This window comes from Hetaerina americana, unplaced genomic scaffold (genome assembly GCF_022747635.1).
Source record: "Hetaerina americana unplaced genomic scaffold, ioHetAmer1.1.p SCAF_214, whole genome shotgun sequence".
Taxonomy (NCBI): Eukaryota; Metazoa; Arthropoda; class Insecta; order Odonata; family Calopterygidae; genus Hetaerina; species Hetaerina americana.
This window is the reverse complement of record NW_027286780.1, coordinates 73,975-97,295: the sequence shown is the minus strand read 5'-3', so window position 1 is coordinate 97,295 and position 23,321 is coordinate 73,975. Positions and strand designations below refer to the sequence as shown.

General features: G+C 39.0%; 1 long non-coding RNA gene across 2 annotated transcripts; it reads left to right on the top strand.

The window, feature by feature from the left end:
• Nucleotides 1-4,685: 4,685 nt before the first annotated feature.
• On the top strand, nt 4,686-5,409 carry LOC139688671 (uncharacterized). 2 transcript variants are annotated; one of them, XR_011700778.1, is made up of 3 exons: nt 4,686-4,727; nt 4,999-5,167; nt 5,325-5,409. It is a non-coding gene; the product is annotated as an uncharacterized lncRNA (long non-coding RNA). The 2 variants fall into 2 exon arrangements; XR_011700777.1 differs by lacking the exon at nt 4,686-4,727 and adding an exon at nt 4,865-4,907.
• The last annotated feature ends 17,912 nt before the right edge of the window (nt 5,410-23,321 follow it).

Here is a 23,321-nt window from a genome sequence, read left to right as displayed (position 1 = left end):
TCATTTCCGGGAATTACCGTCGCGTAGTTTAGTTGGTGGACAACTGTTAGAAAGAGCCAATCAGAGAGCTCCCGGCCAGCCAGCGTCTCCTATATATAGCGGCCAAAACGCAACGCACATCAAAATATTCAACGCCATTCTAACACTGGGCTACTACCCATTGAAATGGAGAAGAATGGTCACGGTAATGCTCCCTAAACCGGGCAAAGACTCCAAGAAAGCAGAAAACTACAGACCAATCAGCCTCACAAGCAATCTGGCCAAATGGTTCGAGAGAATTATAGTAAGAAGAATGACAAATGTATTTGAAAACAACGGTGTGTTGCCCCAACACCAGTATGGATTTCGCCCAGGGAGATGCACGGTAGATCCAATGGCACTCCTCACCACCGAGACAGCAGAAGCCATCAACCAAAGAAAATTCATGGCGGCCCTTTTCTTGGATATCGAGAGGGCCTTCGACCATGTTTGGCACAGAGGGCTGTTTTATAAGTTGTCAATGATGCAGGGAGTCACCCCCACACTCATGCGACTAATGAATACTTTTCTCTCCGACAGGGCAGCCAGGGTGAAAGTAGGGAAAACCTTCTCCTCCACCTTTTTCCCCGCAACAGGTGTCCCACAAGGCACCGTGCTGTCGCCGCTGCTCTTCGCACTATACTGCTGGGATATGCCGACTGACAACAAACCGAAGCGCAAAGTGACAACAGCGCAGTACGCAGACGACACTGCCATTTGGGCATCGGCACGCAGCGCAGACCTGGCCATTACAAATCTACAGGAGCAAACACTTGAGTTAGAAGAATGGTTCAGGAAGTGGCGATTAAGGCCCAACCCGAACAAATCTACACTTATGTTATTTAGGAGCCACTTGGACCGAAGGATGGTAGGGTTGCCACTGCCCACCATTGGGCTATGGCGACACCGAATCCCGACGTCCAAATCAGTAAAATACCTGGGCGTCACATTGGACAGCCACCTCACCTTCGGCGAGCATATCTGGGATGTGTGGGCAAGATGCAGCCGCAGGAGTGGATTATTGAGAGCTGTCAGGGCGAGAGGGAAAGGGGTCTCCGCAGAGTGCGGCCTGCTCCTATACAAGGCGTTTGTTCGTCCGGTTATGGAGTACGCCGCTCTGGCAATCCTTCCCTTTAATATAACCCACATGAATGTATGGGCCGCCCTGGAGAGGAGAATCCTTAGATAGCTGCATCTTCTAGAACCAACACACCCGAGCTCTGAAGTCTATTCCACCACTAATACTGAACCTCTCCTCCACAGGCTATGCCGTCTACGAGCACGTGCAGCGAACCGGATTGTCAACTTCAACGAAACACTGCTAAAGGAAATGTTGCAGAGTACCAGTGCTGTCCTGGGGAAGCGCCCAAAACAGAAACTCCTCTCTCCGGCGCGGATCATATGTGAACAACTGCATCTATACTACCCAGATATACAGCTGCCACTACATCGGATTGGCTACCCACTACCGATTCCAGTGACCCTTCGCCCCTACGAAGACAACCCCCTAGTCAAAAAGAAAAGAAGAAAACGAAGGGAGCAGAGAGAAGAATCAACACAAAAACAAACCAGAGCCAGTGTATAAGTGAATGTGTCCAAAGACGTTATTTAACTATTTATATATATATAATTATTTATACTTATTTATTTATTTATTTATACTTATTTATTTCTGTTATCAAAGTTAAAGAAGTGTTGTCAAAGTTACGAAGAACGTTATCTTTTGGCGGCCTGCGGAGGGTTTTACGGGTTTCCCCTCCGCCTAGGGCAAATGCCGGGCCAATGCTACCCCGTGAAAAGAGAAAAGAGAAAATTTCTGCAATGGCTGATCCAAAGACATTCGCCAGCAATTTTTAGACCCTGAAGAGGCATGTTGCCTATAACAGGGCTTCCTTGTCAGTTGTACAATACTGTTATAACTCTGTTAAATTTATCTGTTAAATGTCTATATTTATTGTTACCTCTGTACAACTACTTGGAAAAATAAACACCTTTTGAACTTGAACCTGAACTTGAACAACGCACATCACTTCGACCTGAAGACGCCTCCAGGACTGGGAGCGAAACAGTTGTCCACCAACTAAACTACGAGACGGTAATTCCCGGAAATAAGCATGTTTTCAAAAATATTGTTGATTTCCCTCCCATGGACTACCACCTTGACGTGGTGGAAGGGTTCGTGTGTTGCGATGACCCCTAGAGCTGTGCTTGCAGGAGCAATTATCATTGCTCCTGCCAGCACAGTTGCTAAGACGCCTGACCCTAGTTGTGCAGCCAGTGATGCAGGTTGAGTGATGGTGTCACATTAATAACACTATTGAGAAAGGTAGCAGGAAACCACCTCTATTATTAATCCAATGGTTTTCATGACAGACAGTAAAGAGAAAATGAGTCATGGCAACTACGGGACTCGACCCAATCGGCCGTGTGTCGTGCCTGGTGACAAGAGAGTCAAGATTTCGGCAGTCGTCAACTCACGAAACCCTTGGAAAGCAAAACTTACAGCAGCAGCACAGAAGACACAGAAGAAGACCGAATCAGTTAGAAAAGGAACTTGGAACGTTTGGACAATGTTGAGGAAAAAGGAAATATATGTAGATATTTCAGGTCTATGCAAGGTCAGATTGAAGGATAGCGGGGATTACTGGAGTGATAGTTACAGAATGATTTACAGCGGAGGGAATGAAACAATTCACGCCTCTAACCTACAACAGAGGGGTTACTTACCAATACCGCTGGAAAAAATATTCCCGCTATTTAAAACGCTTAAAAATCGTGCGAGAAAGCGAAAAGGGAGGTTCAGGAAACTTCTCAACAAAGAGTAAAATTGAAGGTCATCGACAAGCCAAGAGTTGTCTGCTCGCGATAACCTGGCCAACACTCGCTTGTCTTCTTGCGCCTTAAGGTCGTCCAGTCCAATTGAGATAGCGCGAAAGGTGATGTTTACTCCGGGAGGGCAATGCTGAAATGGTACAGAGAGGGAAAAGGGAGAATGGTGGAGAGGAAAGGCGAGTTTTCACTCTTATACTCGAGTAGGCGAGCTTGCTCCCATCTGTTTGATTGCACCCGATATTGAGCTATTTCAAAATTATTTTAGGTTATGCATATATTCGGCTCTCTTTCTTCCCATCCCCTTCTCTGTAAGGGTCTGTGATAAATTTATCTCCATTTTCCTCACCCTCACATATAAAGCTGCGCAATCATCATTGTATGGAATTTGTACCTTTCCACCAAAGAAAAATAACGAAGCCACACAATTTTGATGGAAGCGCTTTTCACTGCCATCATCTACAGCTGATTTCAATTATTTTTTCTGCAATTAAATTTTAATTTTAGTTTTATTTAGTACTCTGCGAGTAATCACTGCCCTTGGTGCGTGACGGTGGGTGATTACACTCCAGACTACCCTTGACCCAAAACACCTTTCCCTCCTACAACGGTCCGGCAAACATTTTATTCTGATCCCTTATCGTTGGTGGGAAAAATTACATCTTACATCTATTTCTTCTGCACCTAATATCTCAAATTTAATTGGTATGAGATCTCTCCTACCGTGCAACGATGGGGCTTGTAATACAAGTACACCACCAAGTATGGTATTTTTTTGAAATTAAATGAAACAAAGGTTCCTACACTCTTTTGAAAGGCTTACAAGTTCTTGGACAATTCTGAGCGATATTTTCGTACGTGAACATTGGGCCAACGTCGTTCTTTGGTGATAAAAGCTCACAAAGATTTTCTTCATTAAAATTATTGAAACAATGCAGTAATAAATCTATGGTAAGATTTTAGGCCCGTACCGAGAGTCACGTTAAGTCTTCGCACTCATTTGCCGTGATCGCTTGTACTTCCTACAGAGAGTGGAAAAAAGCCTCATCCGAATTCAAAACTTCCTTGTTTGAACGACCAAAGAAAGGGAACCTTTGCCTTCTTCGCATAGACTACCTTCAAAAAGGAGATATAAATCCTTCCTACCTTCTCACCTGTGTCTGTAAAGGCTCGCTTCGTAGGAAATACCCTCGGTACAGGCCACCCCACCCATGTCAACAATAAGGAGACTTAATGAAATGGTCCACACCACCGAAAATCCTTGGGTCAAATTTTAAGTATAGCAGCCCCAACTCACTCCGTTTGAAAGGGAAGCCTACTTACTTGGGACACGGCTTGAACCACACTTAGTCACTGCGATACCATGGTCGAATGCACCCGCGCTCATTGAAATCACTCCCACCCCTTCACTTATTTCCCCTTCCACGTTCGAAGCCATCGGATAGGTCAACGTGAAAGGACCTCCACCCCCAACAAACTTATCCCCCCCTTCCTTATCCCCTCCTCTTCACTCATTTCACCATTCCAACGCACTCATCGGCCAGGTCTTCTGGAGTGGGCGAGTTTTTCCCCTCTTTCATTCTTGTCCCCTCCTCTCTCCCTCTAACCCTCCTCCCTCACATCCCCTCCCTGTCCCAGACGGGCGTCATTGTCTCCCAGTATACTTGCTCGCTCTCCGCCACTTCCCGTGCCCGCATCATCCAGCTTGTAAATACCTGCATTCCTCCATATCGCCTTTTTGCCTACATTGCTTTCCTTCGCTACTGGCAGCCTTCCTTCCTCCCTTCTCTCGAGTGGAGGTCTCTGGAAGCATTCTGTTCGTGGCTGCGGAGGGAGGACGAGGAGTCAATGGCGGAGTGAGGGAAGATCGAGCCGCTCCGGTGGGTCAATGGAATTACTGGATGCTGCTCCGCGCATTCCAGGTGGACTTGAATGAGTTTCAACAACTCTCGCCGTCGATTTTTATCTTAATAATCGATCCGAAGGGATTTTTTTAAATATGACAATGATTGTACAGCTCAGGATGAACTCTCTTAGCCCGCGTGAACCTCTAGAATCCAGTAAATGGGAACATTCAAAACATATCTCTGTCTTATAATATTTTTTTCCTCAATTTATGAATACCACATAATATTTCTATTTTAATTTCAGATTTCTCCAAATATATCGACTAGGATTTCATTCCGGGGACCACTTGACAGTGCGTAAAATTTCGGTTTTCTAGACTACCACGTCGCATCATTCTATTGGGAATATTAAATTAATACGTTCATCAAATTTTTGGAGCAGTTACTTGGCAAGGAAAGATCCAGGCAGATAAGTATGCTCATTCTTGTCTCTTTTCATGTACTCAAGTTGAAATTCGTTCTAAGTGAAGATAATTACTCGTCGAATTATATATGACCTGGTATAAAATTTGTAACTTATAACAATCGTTACATTATATCAAATTTTAAAGAATTTTTTTGTTTTCTTAGTTACTGCATCATCAGCATAACCCTGGTGTCACAATTTGTGTGCTCTCAACTGAAAGAAGCTAACTCGGATGTGTGCTAGACCATATGAGGTTGGCTGAGGCAGAAGAGGGACAGGGGAGAGAGCAAGATTTACACTGCAAGTAATGATGTAAGCTATTTTCAAACTTTATATATTTTATCCCTTATGTGAAAATTTGGAGGTATGTATTTGACTTCAAGATCTTTGCAGTGCTTCTACAAGTAGTAGTGAGCGTTTTATATAGTTAGTGGCATGTCCCAATCCAAAGAGGACAATTGGTTCTTCAATAAATTGTAAGCATTTTATTTTGCTATTCAAATTTTGATTGGGTTTTCTTTTTTTCTTTCTCAAATGAATATTTCAATCGAAGAAAAAATTCCAAATCAATCTCATATTTCCCTTTAACTGGCTGGATGCAAGTTATCTAATGTGCTCTGTGAAATGAAGTTTTCTTTGAACCTTTGCATAAACTTAAGTTAGAACACAGGTGTGGTACTGTCTTTGTCTTATAATTTATTTTACAAATCACAACAAACCTTATGTTGATTGAGGGATTGTGGTTAGGATATTTTCTCTCCAATGAGTTCAAGGATGGTTTGGACACTTTTTCTAAGGAATTAAGGAGCTGTTTATTGAGCTATTGTTAGCAAAAGGTTAAAATAATCAGAGTTTATTTTAAATTCAATGGTCTTCATGGCCTCATAGTAATGATGTGAAGATGTCTCTGATTTTCCTTAGTTTTGTCCATTTGAATTTTCACTTCCATGAGTTTGTGGCTTCTATGATGAGTTTGTTAGAATCAGCTCTCAATGTTCATTAAGTTTGCCTTTCCAAATTACATCTCAAGTAAAGGCCACTCTGCACACAATATGCAATCACCAAAAAAGAGAATTCCTTGTTTTTTCAATGTCTCAATTGTGTTATTGCAAGTGACAGTTGAGTTCTGTATGAATGGGCAATGTAAAAGACTTGCCACATTAACCTTTCACCTTGTAAATGCCTCCTGGGATGTTTTGAGTTACAAAATTCTTTGGATCAATTGTAAAACTGCTTTCAGACCAGATAGACCAAAGCAGTTGAAAACCGAGGATGACTAATTCATCATTTCCCAGTCATTACCTAACCCTCTGTTACTTCAATTAACACCTTAAACTCCTCTGTTACCTATTTTCTTACCTCTGTATCAGCCCCAGCCCCATCTCTCCGCATCCTTCTTTCAAATTTTTGCTTTTTTTCTGTACTTGCCTATTTTTTCATTACCTTGGTTTTCTCGGTCATATTGTCCATGAAAGTCATTCCATCTGCTGCAGAATCTCACCGAAAGGTAATCTATAATGAACATGATGTTTTGCCTTTCAAGTGATGATTCCTGGAACTTGCATGTCTGCATTGAAAGCAATGATTAATTATAGCTTACTTCTTTTGAAATTTCACTGTTATTTACAAACTCTTCTTACTGACATTTATGCAGACTTGCCTGGAGTGAAAATTATTATACTTTATCTGAGTTGAGAGAATTATTCAATCTTACTTACTCAAAGGGATCATTGAGTTACAAATCAGTTATGTCTATAGACTTAAACACTCTGGTTCTCATGGACGTATGGATTGTGATCCCAAATGGGGCTTTTGAAGGGTTTTATGTGGGATTGCCAGCTGAAATATACTAAAAATGGTAATGGTTTTTAAGCAATTTGGATTTCAATCAGCATCATGGTTTGAATAATATCATAATTTAAAATATTTGGTAAAACCATTAAGACAATTCAAAGAGCAAATTTTCTGTTACTTCTAAGAGGGAAAAGAGTTCTTTGCTACTCCCAACAATACTTGCCTTGGATATATCCTCCAAAAGTGTTCTTAAATGTTTTAGCACTGAAGTGTTTTTTTATTTGAATAGCTGAGGGATTGAGAGATATGACCAGAGTTATTTTGGTATAAGGCTGAATGGAGAAGGCAGAAGGGAAGGTGAAAGACTTGTCATGGGACTTCTGAGGGAACAAACGAGATGCAGTTGGCAGGGCACCTTCTCCATCACAGTTTATTTTTCTCCATTCCTTCCATTTCTCCCTTCTTTTGCATTTCCTGTCTTCTCTAAGCCCTCCATCACCACAATTCATTGAGAGAAAATTGGTGATAGACAGTGGATTGGTGCTGTTTGGTGTCACATCAGTTGTATTACTGCAAGGAATATGATCATGATCTATTTTCATAATTTCTTTGACAGAGAAAAGTTTTGACTATAGATTTTTCATATCCTCTTGGGAATCATGAATATAATTTCTCTGGACAAACTTTTTCCCCTTAATACTTGCAAATTTCCACTAGGTAGGCCATTAAATAAAAATTTTGATGAAAAAAATAAATGGTTCACCTACATGGGCTAGAGGGTATTTGTAGTAATTAAAAAAAAATTTTTGCAGTCAGAGTTAAACTTCAAAAATGTCTGATTTTGGAATTCGTTGCCGTTGTAGCTTTCAAATAGTGATGTAATGGTTATGACTTATCCTATAGCTGCTTCTGAAGACTGATTGTTGCAGTGTAACAGTGGTAAAAGCAAGCAGTTATAGCGATCACCTGCGGGCAGTATTCATGGCAATGGTGGTGAATTTTTGAAGGAAGTGGGTCTCACTATTGATTAAATAAATCCCAATATATAATGATTGTTTATAATTTGATACCCTCTGTTGATAGTGCTCAATTAAATTTCTTTTCGTCCTTGTTGAGGACATGAATTTCACGAAAGTTCAGTGACAAGAGCTTTAGCCAAGGGATATCACAGATTATTTCATGTGAACCTTGGGTTGCTTCCTCATGTGATTCCTCCAGAAGGATATAAATGTCATTGAAATGGTAGATTTTTGCTACCTAATGAATGGCAAATATGGTAACGGTGGCAATGCTAAGTTTCATCTGTTAATCTTAGTTCCATGTCCAATCCAATTTGTGCCAAGTATGAACAAGGAGATATTCAAATTTCAAAGAAACTGCGGGAGATGCCATAACAGCGACTTATAACAGAGTCATCTGCTAATAAGAGTATGCGTTTCAATGCAACAATTTCAGATCGTAAAAATCATTCACCTGATTTTTACGCTCTAAAATTGTTGCATTGAAGGAGAGATTCTCAAATGTGTATTCGAAAATGTTAAGAGACAATAATTTATTGAAATGAAGATAGTTGGATCTGTAAGGGGGTTAAAAACTGTTTCTTTCCTGCCAGACTATAATTTACTTTGTGTGAGAAACTGCCTCATTGATCTGAAATCAAAACAATGCAATTTTGAAGGCTGGTTTGATAAGAGAGATCTCCTTAATTTAATGAATATTACTTGAACCATTCGTGGAATTCACTCGACAGGATAATAAGAAAGGCCTAGTTCCATTCCTTGAGCCAGCTCTGGTTTCCCAAAGAGATCTGGTTTAATGACTAATTGCACATGTAATCAATCAGTCTATATCGGTCTATGAAGAATTTTGAATGAAATAATTTTCAAATATGCACATTTGTTATGCTAAATTTTGTTAATCTTAATGGAAGGTATTTTTTACAGAAAGTGAGTCAGTGTCAGTTTATAAACTAAATGCTTTCAACATTTGTAATAAGTGTCAAAATTTTGCCGGTCTGATGGTAAAGGACTTAATTAATTTAATTAAAGAAATTAAATGAACCTAGTAGTCTGGGAGTAGTGCTGGTCTGCTGACTGGAGGGCCTGGGTTCAATTTGGAGTCATGTCTCTAAGGCACCCTCGGCTCCAACCAAGCTGTTTTTTTAGGGCAACAGATCTTCTTGGGAAACCATAACCAGCACAGGGAAAGGCACTGACCCCCCCTACCCTGATGTGTGAATTTTGACATCCCATTGGCCTTAGTATTGAGTGAACTCTACCATCACTAACCAAACAGACCTTCGGGTTGGTTACTGTAATTTTTTGTGGTTTATATCACTGTGTTGCCAAGTATTTAGTAGTTTTTCCTGGTGTGGCTTGATTATTCCTTTGTTTTTATAATTAACAGATTTATTCCTATTTGATGTAATCCAATCTCTAACATGAAGCATGTAAATAAAGACTTTTACTATCTATTTGTAGAATAATGAAATGCTTTAAGAAATATTTAACAGGCAGCCATTCATATTTTTAGCTGCCAGAAACCAGCTGCAATCGATAGATCAAATGAACAGAAAGGTAGGTAGGTGACTGTGGTTGTAAATATTACAGCCGAGTTTGAGCTGATTAAATTGAAGTGTGATTTAATGTTTAATTATTCAAGTTGGAAATACAGTAAATAAACCCTAGAGTTTTTTGCAATAAAGTTACCATAGTGAAGAATATATTTGAGTGGCTCTTCAAAATGGTCCTCAAAAACCCATGACACCCAAAGACTCTTAATCACTCACTCGTACAAAAATTGGCGTACTTTCATTCGATTTTTATTTCAAATGTTTCTTTGAATTAACAATTGCTGGGTATAAGGGTTAATGTTCTCCAATCTTTCTAAGAGCTTTTTCCCCTCCTCTGTTTTCCACAAGTTTCTCAAGGTCCGATTCTTAAATCTTCAAACTGGATAATTGAATCTGAATGGAGAGGTGCAATGAATTATGAAGAGTATTGATCACATTTTGAAACAATCTAGCATTATCCACTCCTACTTTGAGTCAAATTTTTTTGTTTTGGCAAACAAGTTCCCAAAAAAATTCCAATTAAATTAAGATTAAACCCTGCCATTTGTATAAGATATTATTTAGATCTGTAATTGGCAGGTTAATCTGGTCCAGTAAATTACAGTTCATTAAGTTTTGATCCACTGTTACCCAATTCATAATCCTTATTTTGATGTCATATTCGTACAAATCAAACCTACGACTTGATTATAATCTTATTTGTTTTAACTTCCTTGGTATCTTATTTTTATTTGATTGCTACATTTCCTACAGTTCTTTAGCATAGGTCTAATAATAATAATTATTATTACATTAATCTACCGGTAAAGATAGGTTTATGATAAAAATCAGCTACCAAACAGTGCAGCAACAACTTCCTTACCCCATCTAACTAAACAACCCAACATCCAACCCTACAGTAGACCCCGCTTCAATTTATGCATACCTCCTTATTCCATTCTGTCTAATATGCCTCTACTATTACTTACTACCCCTTCCTTGCCTAACAATCTCCCCTCTATTACAATTTTCAGCACCCCATTGCTAATCAAAGAGGTCTGCATCCACCATTCCTGCCTAATTATTCCCAGTATTCCCCTCTCTTCTCCCATGATTTATAATAATTCCGAGTTAGTGGGCTAATAATATGCAGTTGGGAAATTCATTACAATCTAAATTCCATATGCCTGTGTAACTAATCAAATTAATTTTTATTAGGTTTTTAATTTGAATCCCATTGATATGTAAGCATAAATAATTTCAGAATATGACCTACTTGGTGACGTAGGGATAGTAGTTTGTGAAGTAAATTTTATAATACAATGAAAAGCATACGTAATAATTTTTCCACATTGTGTAAGAGATTAAATTATTACTTCAACTTTTCACATAGACAAAATATTCTCTGAAAATTTTCAAATGTACGAAATTTGAATTTGGGCGAAATCCAAATAAACTTAATGGGAGCTGAGGTGTTATTAACCCTGGAATATAAGGGACATGGGTTTTGTCAAAGCCAAAGTCTCTTCAGAAACAGTTTTGTCTGCTGCATTGATTAAGAAGACTTATTTAGCCGACACTTTTGTATTCTATTTCTTTGAAATTAATAAAGATTTTGAATATATTCTTGCATTATTGATTTTCAATTATAATTAAAATTTTTACCATGGCTGGAGTAATAATGTGAAAGCTGTAACCAGTTCAATGGATAAAATTATGGAGAGCAACTGTACCATTAAAACAGTGTTGAAATCAAGTTCTTCAGGAATTTTTTGGAAAATGCTTTTATTAAAGTGTTTTGGATAAAATATAACTCTGCCTTACTGCACAACTGCCCGATTCCGTTGATAAAAAATTTAATAAATTACTGAATATAAAGTAGGAGATATTACAACCTATAAGGGTTGCCGCCCCATTATTAATTTGAGCATTTAAAAAAACCATAAACACAGTAATCAACCCGAAGGTTGGTTTGGTAAGTAATGGCGGAGTTCATCCAGTACTAAGCCCAACGGCATGTGAAATTCACACATCAGGGTAGGGGGGGCAGGTCCTTTCCCTGTGGCGGTTATGGTTTCCCAGGAAGATCTGGTACCCAAAAAATCTCATAGCTTGGGTGGAGCTGCAGGTGCCCAGAGACTTGCCTGGGAATCGAACCCGGGACCGTCCGGTCAGTGCTCTACCCCCTGGAATACCTCGTTAATATTTAAATTCCTTATGAAAATGAGAATGTGCAGGAAGTAATCGGAAGGGCGCGTTATATTTATATTAAACGTGCCATAAGGTGGAACGAATCCCATTTAGCCAGATACGAAATACACAATGCATTTTGAATGGTCACGTAAAAATTGAATTTCGAAATAACACATCGGTGTCTCTAGTGGGAAAAGGATGTACTAGGATGTGCTGGTAGTTGAGAAGGTGACAAATAGTGAAGGCATGCGCCATCTGTTGGCTGTATCTTCAACCAATCCGTTAATTAATTTTTGGTTCATTAATTTTCAGTCAATTGTCGCCAGAGATTTTGACGGTGGGTTCAGGACGCCGCAGGAGATCAGGAAAACAATTAAATATTGAATATTTTTGTGAAAAGGGCTGCCATTTTTTCCGGCGCCCCGCCGCCCGGCTGGAAAAAATGGCAGCCCTCCTCGCAATAATATTCAATATTTAATTGTTTTCCCGATCTCCCGCGGCGTCCTGAACCTACCGTCAAAATCTCTGGTTAACATTTTGTGCATAATAGCGAATCGAAAATATTTTGCAAAAAAAAAATTTCGGCTGCAAAAATAAATCGTAGTAACATGGTCTATAGTCTCGCTTCCGTATTCCACCTCTTATCCCCCAGGCTACCGGGTTTCTTGTAAGTTTTGGGTTCAAAACTAGAACATATTCTGCAAAACTACGGACTTAGCCGATTTTTTCTCAAAATCAACTCGAACTCGGCAAGGCTCTCTCACCCGACTAATCCAAGGCATCTGCCTGCCTGGACGCTTCTCTCGCTGGCGAGGGGCTCTGGACTTAGAATATTTTTCGCTGGTCTCGGGACTTATACGAATATGAATATTTTCTCGGGGAGGCTTAGCACCTCACCTTGAGCCTCACGATACTCAGAGACGGCTCGTGAGCGGTTGGCCCTCGATGGAGCTACTCTTTCTTTGAAGCGTGAGCCGGTTCTTGGAATGTTATATTCGATACCATGCTTTTTTGCATCTTATTATTGGACTTCGTTCAGTTCGGTGCATGACGTATTTTTTACCCGGTGCGGGCAAATGAAGCTCATATGTTTGTTGTAATCACGAAGTACCTCTTCAAAACCAAAGAACAATTGATCCGAGTGCACACAATGTTGCTATGCATCATAGGATATATTTTATTTACAATAATATGACAATTTAGGCTGCCAACATAAGGATTAAGGCATCTTTTCATATTTTACATATGCTACTCATATTTTTTACGCATATTAACTATTTAATGCTGATAATTGAAATAATGCCTTTCGCGGTTTTTTGGCTTTTAAACAATCATTTCAATAATTTGTTTCGAATAGATATTTGCAGGAAATTACGACATTCCATTTTAGACAAGTTAAACTATATACTTGTAATTCTGGTTCAATTCATAACGGATTGAATAACCCGCATTGCCGAATGTATGGCAGAGGTTGTAATATTCTGACGGCCATATTTTCTGGCGATTGTTAGAATATATTCATTTACAGTTATCTGTACTTAAGATAATTCAAATCATTTTTTACAGTGCCCAATTACGCTCAGAAAAAAATTTTTAGATGAATTCTTGTAGTTCTCTTTAATTCCTAAGCAGCATATTAAGGAAAAATTAGTCATTCAAAAGTTACACAAAGGATTTAAAAAATAGACAAAATTATTGTTTCTCTTATCTTTATTACTCAAATAAATTTGTTGAGATAAAATTTGAATTAGAAATTGCATCAGTATTCCAAATATCCTTTTTTAGCCAAGACATTTTACTGAAACACCCTCATAGCCACTATCCACAAAGTTAGTGGTGGAGGAGTTCCAGTCTATTCAAAGGCTTCATTTAAGGCTGACATCCACATGAAGTGCACTTCTTTAGATGCTGACAGCACTGTCCAACTTGGCACCACCGAGGAAATATACACCTTTGTTCCTTATTTTCTTCGATGAAAAAGCTTGCTGATCAACCTTGATTCCCACGGATGCTCCTCATCTCACCTAGCATAAGCATCCAATGGGAATAGAACCTGAGGGAAAACAAAATATGATTATGAATTTTAAGTTAATGTGTTTTTTTGAACTAATTTTAGGATGTTTTAAGCAAAAATAAATATTTGTGTATTCAAAATGGCTAAAGAAATTTTTACAGATTTAAGATTGAAAGATTAGTTCCCCTTTAAAAATAAAAATGGAAACTTTCACCTGAAATCAATACATATAACCACATTGAAATACCAGAGATATTAAGCTTTAATTAAAATGGAAATGAATTTCATACAAATGGTATTTTAGTGAAACAAATGCAATGCTTTCATGCCAATTTATTGGAAATTCTTTGATTAACAACTGCTGCTACTTCATTTCAGCATTTTATTTATTTAAAACTAATGAGTTGAACACCTTAATCAATGGTTTAGAATGGTTTGCTGAAATGAATAACTTCAGATCATCACCCATAAATACCATGTAAGAAATTTGAATCTGAAATGCATTAATATGTTTGTGCATGTTAATCAAATGAATTTTTTTAAAGCATTAATATTGCAAAGATTTCAAAATATTGTCATAAATGTGGAAATTATAACATTAAGTTATAATAACAATGGAATCTCTTTCCTTTCAAGAAAAGGGAGATGAGGTACAATGTAACAACATATTTCACTGTATCAAAACTTTATTTAATGAAAAATCACCCAGGCTAATGATTAAGTTCACAACATGCTTTACAGACTTGCTGATGGATTCATAGTTTTTTTCTAAAGGAGCTCCAACCATTGCTTCCTCTCACCTGCCCATGTGAGCTATATGTATGTCCCAAAAAGGTGACCAAATATGAACCAAGGAATGAAGAAGATTGGGATGTAGGAATTAGGACAGAATGAAAGCAGAGTAGTGTGTGCTGGGCGAGTCCAAGGCAGGAAAGGTGGGAAAACAAAGAGGGTAAACAAGGAAATGTCTTCCCAGTTGTCAATCATAACATCTACCTTGCTTAATATCCTTTGGAAAATAGCACTTGTTCAAACAAATTGTGTTGTTATACCATCACTTAAAACAGTTGCTAATGACAGACCCAGATGGAATGACAGATGGGAATGAAAATTAAAGAAAAGCAGAAAAAAATCAAATGGGAATGAAATTAAAACAAGTTTGCAGCATGTTAGGAGAGGGGGGAGAAGTTTTTTGGGAATAATTTGAAGAAAGTGGGAATTATTGCAGGGCATATTGACTGGAAATAAAAACTCTGCGAGTGATAGAAGGGAGAATGCCGGGTATAAAAGCTAGAAAGAAGTAAGTTAGATTTATGTTTAAAGGGTGTGTCAGCAGCTAAGGTCATTTTGCATCACTGTCAATTAATTTAAGAAAATAATGCTTGTAGGGAAACTAAGGCATTTTAGATTAAAAGGCAGAATGAATGGAAAGAGTTGATACTTTGGATGAAATTGAAAGTAGGTGTTAAACTTGTGTTATGGAAAACCTGACGCCCAGTAGACATCACAGCTTTGACAGAAATGACCTAATGGCCATCACGGGAGGAAAACCACTAGCAAACATCCATAGCAGAATGTCTCCATCACCGAAGACCATCATTCATGGGAGAAATCTTTTAACCATCTGGTGAAATCACAAATTGCCTCAAAAATTGGAAAGAATGAAAAAAGAAATTGCACATATAGTAACTAAAGCAATGAGTGCACAAATAATATTTTTATCATTCACAGACCATACATATCATGTACGTCAGAGTCTTCAAACAAAAATTTTCAAAATATATTTCAGCACTATGAACATGCTTAAAAAAAGAGTATGTAATAAAAACTATGCATTATGATTACTTCGTGTGAAGGTTTGCATGGCATTGAATTGCTTGTCTTTGCATTTCCGGGTTCTCAATCCAAGTTCGTTGTCTTTAGGTGATGACAGTTTTGCTGGCCATCCTGCCTTCAGGTTGAAGGTATTATTTGAAGCTCTTGTCCGCTTTATAAATGGCTGGTAGTCAAGTACTGCGCTCTGATTGGATAGTCCTTTTCTACACACTGTTTAATGGATATCTCTCGTCCATGTTGATATTTCTTGGTCTTGGACAAGAAAGCTTTGAGAAATACCTTCCACCTGAAGATACAGGCAGGATGACCAGCGAAACTGTTATCACCAATAGACAGCCAATGTGGATGGAGAACCCAGAAATGCAAAAAAAAAAGCATTACAGTTATTTGTCATTTAAAAATTCATTCAATGAAAAATTACACTTCATCAGAAGGAATTTCCCGAGTTTCAATTTGAAACCACACTTTATTACTCATTTTCAATGAGTTTGGTATTGTGTTAAATTATTACACCCATTACCATTAGGATTTCATATGAAATTGCTGATTTATGATAATTTTTGTGGATGTTATGATTTCTAGTTGAATATGAATAAATATTGCCATTTGCATGAAAGATATGGATATTATTTATGATTAAGATAGACCGGGCAAATATATATTACATAGAAGGAATGGTAAGAAAATTTAAATTTTTTGAATAATGCCTATATGGTTGAAGATAATTTTGTACGACATGCATCCAGACTATCCCCAGAACACTATTCCATATGATTCCCCTGAAGAAAAATGTAGAGTGATACACGAGTTTTAATAGCCTCTAGAGACTTGTGCAGGAACCAAATAGTGTACATCAAAGTGTGCAGTTTATAACAGATAACTAACATCAATATTCCATGCACCAGTTTATTAAACATGTTGACCTAAAACCTTGATATTGAATATATAAATAATTATTTCTCATTGAGATAGGTAGCTAAGTATGTAGCTGAGACAGTTTCAGCTACAGTGATAGTGTTAAAAATTTACTTAGTTTGGTGACCTTTAGTGATTTAATTAATTTTTCTATTGACATTTTGTCAACATGCATTTTATAAGAAGGAAATTGGCAAAAATTGACATAATAATTAATCCATCTCACAAAAGGTGATTCTTATTGAAATAATTTTTCAATGCAAAGAAAAGATGAAAGAATAATAAGAGCAACTCTAACATGACATTTCACATTATTTAGAGTAATTTAAATTTTCATTAGCTTTCATAGTGATTTATTTATCTCTTAGATAAATTCGTCAAGTTTTATGCATAACATTTACTGTGGGTAAAAATACTTTGTTAAATTAAGGTGAGGAATTAAAGCTAATTCTGATTTTATTGGAATTTTTTCAATTTGGTTTAGCTTAACTCATTTAAAAATATATTACACACAAAGCAGGGGGTGTGGTAGTCCAAAGGGTAGCATGTTGGTTTACTGCCCGGGAGGCCCGAATTTGATTCAGAGCGATGCCTCTTGAGACCCTCTGCCCTTCATTCATTCTGTGTGATTTTTTGGGTACCAGGCCTTCCTGGGAAACCACAAAGTGGCACAAGAAAAGGAACTGGCCCCCATTATTACCCTGTTGATTAGTGAATGTGACATAAAATTCAGCTTATTACTAGGAGGGTATATCAACGCCAACCTACGAGTTTATTAATGTTGTTGAATGAAGATACTTAGTCAAATTTAAAAATCAAACTAACCAAATGATTAAGCAAGAGTAACCACTATGATCAGCACAAACATTGATTTTTATAAATATGAGAGTACAACTCACCTCACAAAGGCCTAAGGCATGAAGTTTCACAGAATACCTTGCACCCGGTTGCAAAGGTGTTTGGCAAATTAGGGCATCATGCCAAAATTAAGGAACAGATGAGGCAGTTCATTTCCTTCGGCTGCCTGTGGTTTGCAGGTTGAGCCATCTGAAAATAATAGAATTACAGTAAAGCTGGGAATTTTCCAAATAGACCAGGAATTAGGCCTGGCCTTCTGAGTTAAACTGATCTCTTGGCTACCACACTTCCCAGAAGAAATAATTGCATACTCAATTTCCACCATAAGATTATGTTAATTTAATGATGAAAATTGACTTTTTTCAATAAATAATAAGATATAAACAATCCTGTATCATTGGGATGATTACAAAATGGGTTTCTTTGGTTACTTTTTGCATTGTTTTTCCAAAGATTCGATGCTTTCAGCATGGGCTACTCTAAAAAAAAGCCAATTGGAATCTGTAATTGCACCTTAGGTTTCATAAAACTGATAAGTTTCAAAGTCATATTAATACAAAAAATCTACACAAACTCACTTGATTTAGCAGATATTACATATTTAAGTAGTGGTGTCTCAATCTTTGGCCACCACCAGAAATAGGTGTTATATTTTACAAGTAAGTTTTCACTGTGGAATGATATTTTAATCAGGTAAAATATTTCACAATAAAAGGAAAAACATACTTTTGACTGATATTACTAAATAATAAAACTTAACTCCTAAATAATATATTGGTTCTTCGGGAAATAAAAGTTTCAAGTTGGTATTGGAAAGAGACTAAAATACAGCCACTTCACATCTCAACTTCGTCAAAAAAAGAATACCCGACACATACTACAATAAATCCTTCCGTTCCACATTCATTCTACCTCCCTCCATTCCACCCAACATCCCTAGTATATTCCTTCACTCACCTGTCTTGACTAACGTTCTCCTGTTTAATACACTCAATATCAGGCTTGATTGCATGGAAATTTGTTTTTGAATGAAAGGAGAATGCAATGTATTTCCCGAAAGCTTTATTTGCTACATCTAATTTCAACACAGGTATCATCTAAAGGTACCCACAGATAATGAATTTACATTGAAATCAGGTGTCGTTAATGCAAAGTTTTGTGGAAAATAAACAGTAATCTTTTATTCATTGGATCTATAACAGTGTCTACGTTTACACCATTTCTATTTGCCACGACAAAATATAAGTAATTCATCATCCTACTTATAGTACTTGGGAAGTGAATGAAAATATTTGACAAATTGTCACAGCACAGCCAGAGCAACCTTAAGTTCTAAGATTTTACCCCTATTTTCTCCTCTCGGTAGCAGGTGGACATTTTTTCAGGGGATTTTCCTGCAATAGGCCTAAGATGAAATGACGAGGGAAGCTTGACATTTTTCAGCCCCGGAATGACCATCTGAGGCGTATCTGTAGAGAAAGCAATTTCAAAATAGTATTTTTTAAGACTGACAAAATTAAGGAATCTGTGGCTAATTTCAGCCAGCTGCACCGGTTGCTTTGCTATCCTTATAAGGATTCCTGGGAAATACATTCTAGTCGCTCGCAAACCCGACGCTAGATTTGAGCGCACGGCCTCAGTGCTTGGATGGCGAGCACGATACTAATTAGGGTGCCACCGTCGCGTACGAAGGAATGAACTACAAAACTCAGGTTTAATTTTAATCTACTTAACCCGCGAACGAATCGCGCAGTCCCTCCCCATTTCGAATCACATGCCAAGCGAGGGGTAGACCAGAGAGTAATCCGATTATAAATTGTGGAGCGTCTTCAATGGCGAAGAATTGGACGGCGCAAATCGAAATTTCAATGTGTGTAGACACAAGAATTGGAAGCTACCGCGGCCGTGATTGAAACCTCAGTATCGACGAGGATCGACAATATTTATAATTTTAGGGGAGGGGGCCGAAATCCGCTGTCATTAGCGCCATTAGGGGTGGATGGGAAACGAGGAAGGGTGGAGAGAAACCTGACGTCGGCAGTAGTCCACTTTCAACGAAAGGCGCCGAGGGGTCCGCAGTTTAACGTATCAAACGACGGACGGTGTACTCATTCCGAGTGCTCTCCACAAAGCACCATATTAGGGATCGAGACACCACTGAAAAATGCCTGCCTTACTAGGATTCAAACCAGGATACCTCTGGGTGGGAAGCCAGTACGTTACCCACCACAACATCCCGATCCCCAATGATGACAATTACCGGACCATCATTAATACATCACCAGGACAATAACCAACGACAATCGAGTCAAGCTGAAGATCGGATTTACCGCGTATAAAAACTCTTTCATGCTCCGAGTATGTATATCCGGATGCCAGCAAGAGAAAGCACATTTCAAAATTAATTTTGTAGGCTGAATACATACGTACCAATATGCAACCGTCAATTTTGGAAGGTGGCCCAAAGATATAGATAATCGAAACCTGGTAATTTGAAACTTGATACACTGAACACGTTTATGAAGATGCTTAATCTACGACTGTATGCCACTCACCAATGCTATAGAATTGCCCGTGATTTCGACCGCTTGGTCATCTCCTGAGTAGCTCGATGATATGCCCTCACGGGTTCCACGAGCTCCGGGACAGCGATGAGACCATCCGCTAGATTTAAGCATAGTAAGCAGCGGAGGAAAAGAAACTAGTGATGGGCCAGCCTGGATGAGCCGACTGGCTTATTCCAGCTCTCAAAGCTAACTGACGAGACAAAATGCCCTTCGGCATGGCTGGGGGGAATTTGAGGGGAAGGTGGGGAAGGCTAGGGGGGTTTATTGAGGGGGAGACTTCGCACATGAGAGAGTGAAATCGAATTGGTACAACGGAAAAGGAGGCGGAGGGAATTGTCAGCCCATTTCAATTCCGAAAGTGCGCAATTCGCATATCTTCGCAGGAATTTACACTGGAGCGAACTGGAGCCCTGCAGTTAACCGCTCCCTTCCTCGCCGAAAGCTTGGGTGCCCAGTGCACAGCTGCCTCCAAGACCACCAGACAATGTAATTGCGTGCCCCTTCAGAAATGCGCGCGCGTCATTAACCGAGCTATCGTATGACCAACCAGTGAATCCAGACTTGGGTCTCATTGCTAGTCCATGACTATACCAATACATGCCGTAACACACATGTCAGTAAATGGTAATGCTAATGTCTTGCGACTCGGAAAATAATTTGCAAGTTCCAATTAAATTGGCGAAAATTTGCTGTAAGGAAAATTTCATCAGGAACTCGGTAAAATAAATATGTTGGGAACTACTTTCCTCAGCAGGTAGTATGGACCTGAATATTTCCTTAGTTTTCTTTGACTTTATTACATAAGGGCATGGCACCTTGCACATTACGGTGAGGGTGGGTTTGATGGAGGATCAGAGTCGAGGGGGAGGAAGGGTTGAGGCACAGGCATTGCTCATCCCGCCGCAAAAGTGCGATGAGCAACCGCGTCCCATCCGACGGACTGTGCAGTACACAGGGATATTCTTGGGTAGCATTCAATATCTCTTTCGCGGTGATTCAATCATTTCTTTGGTTGGTCTCAATCCCCCTACCCTTATGCGGGTAGGGGTATTGAGAATTCTCCCGCAGTATCCTTGCTTGTTGTAAGAGGCGATTAAAAAGGCGGGGAGGCATACCCGAAAACTTACCCCTGGTAAGAAAGGGATTCCAAACAGTCTAATGGATTTACTGTCTGCGTACGGCCATACCATCTAGCCTGCAATCCACATGGGTGTTTGCCGCACCTGGGAGAACCGTAAGCGAGAGAAGGGAATCCCGGAGGGAGGGCGCTCTGGTTCCCAACCCGGTTTTGGAAATCTGGTATGGACCAGGGAGTAATATTCCTCTCCGGCCCTGGATTTCGGGAAAACGGGTGTGCACTCCCAGTCAATTGGCATTCGCCGCGTTAATACTATATATTTTGAAAGAAGATTGGAAGTGGGACCTTTTCTTTCCGAAATTCTTTCATTAGGTCCTCCAAAGTCATCGCTTCAAAAACCGAGCATAACGTTTCTGAACATGAGGTAGCTTGGGATGTACATGGGTTTGGTGGTTTTTCTGCTCCTTGGGTCTATTCTTTTCTGCACTCAACCTCTCTCATTCTACTGACACTTTGCTATGATAAACTTAGTGGCGTATCCAAAATATTAGAGCAGCTAGGCTGGGTGCTTGGAGCGAAGGTTAAATTACAGATTAAATCTCTTGCACACATTAGATGGACATCTCTTTAGAAGCGATGTTGAAAATGTCCCCCATCATACTACGGTAGGAGAGATTATGCCAATAAAATTAGAGAGATCAAGAGTAGAACAAATGGATTTAAGATGTAATTTTCTCCACGAACGATAAGGCATCAGAATAACATTGTCCGATCGTGGTAAGGTAATATTCAGGTTCAAATTAGCCTGGTGTCTATTCACCCCCTTACACACACCCTAACATTGGCTTGCAGGGTACTAAAATAAACTAATAGAAACGTGGAACCCATCATACCAAAATTTTTCCACACCTGACATTTCGTGCAAAATTTAAAACAATACTTTGAAGTCTATGGCCTCAACAGGTTTGCAAATTTTTATTCGTTGATCACTCAAAAACATACGGTGGATTGAGTTGTATCATGAGATTGGTAAGGCATATATGCCTCGGAATCTCTGATGGTATGGGAGTGATTCGGGATTTCCAGGAGGGGCGCGTGCCTCTCCCCTTCATAACCCTAACTGATCATCCCTTATGTAATCATTTGCTCTGCTCTCTGTCGTTTACTTAATGATCCTGAGAACCACTTTAGCTGCTGCACTTTATCAAACTTATTGCTCTGTAGCCCACACATGATGTAGCCTTCACCTTTTTTGGAATGCCCTTTCTATCTCATCATTGAGTACACCTGAACTTAAGCTATCTGAATCTACCTCATATTCTCTTTCTGTCTACGCTTGCTGGCCTAAGTTCTTTACCTTACACATCTTCTATATATTCCTTCCATCTTTCTTGGATCCTTTCTGTTACAACTATTATTTTACCCAACTTATCTCTAGCAGTTGTCAAAAAGTTTCCCTCCTTACTTCTTGTTAGTGTTTTAATCTTCTTGCATAGCTCACCAATATCACCCTTCCTCTGCAGACTTTCTGCATCCTTGCACTGGGTCTTCCACCATGCTATTTTTGCTTCATTCATTAACCATCTCAAATTATTACTTAACTCTATGCGCCTCCATTTGCCTCTGTGTTTACATTCTTCCATTTTCTTCTCTCATTTATCTTTGTAATCATCTCATCCATGATTTCCTAGTCCTTTTCATGTTGACAGTTCCTATAATTTCTTTTGCGGCTTTCAATATCCCTTTGTTGACACATTCCCATTTTTCCTTGCTAGTAATCAGCTCTTTTCTCTCATCCATGATTTTCTCCACAGGCTACCGATACCCCTTCCTAGTCAATGATTCAACATTCCACTTCCTAACCTACCTAATCTTTTTGAATCAGATGCTACATGTCATCACTATAAAATTGTGATCAGAGTCCACATCTGCTCCCGGGAAATTATGCTAATTAATTGTTGTTCTTAAATCTGTGCCTAACCATAATGTAATCTAACAGATACCTTTCTAAGCCACCTGGCATTTTCCATGTATACCTATGCCTTTTGTGGTGCCTAAACCAAGTGTTGGTGATGACTAACCTGTTTCCAGCAGAATTCAACTGCTTTCTCCTCACGGTCAATCCATGCACCTAAACTGAAGTCCCCCACCTCATCACCACCTCTTCCTTCACTTACCATCACAGTCCAATCCCCCATCACCATCAAATATTTCCCTGCAGGAACACATGCAATTACGTCCCTTGACTGATCGTATACCCTATCAACTTCTTTCTCCTTATGATTGCTTGGTGGCATGTGGACCTGAACAATGGCCAAGTTCATCAGTTCCAATTTGACCTCCAATAGTAATATT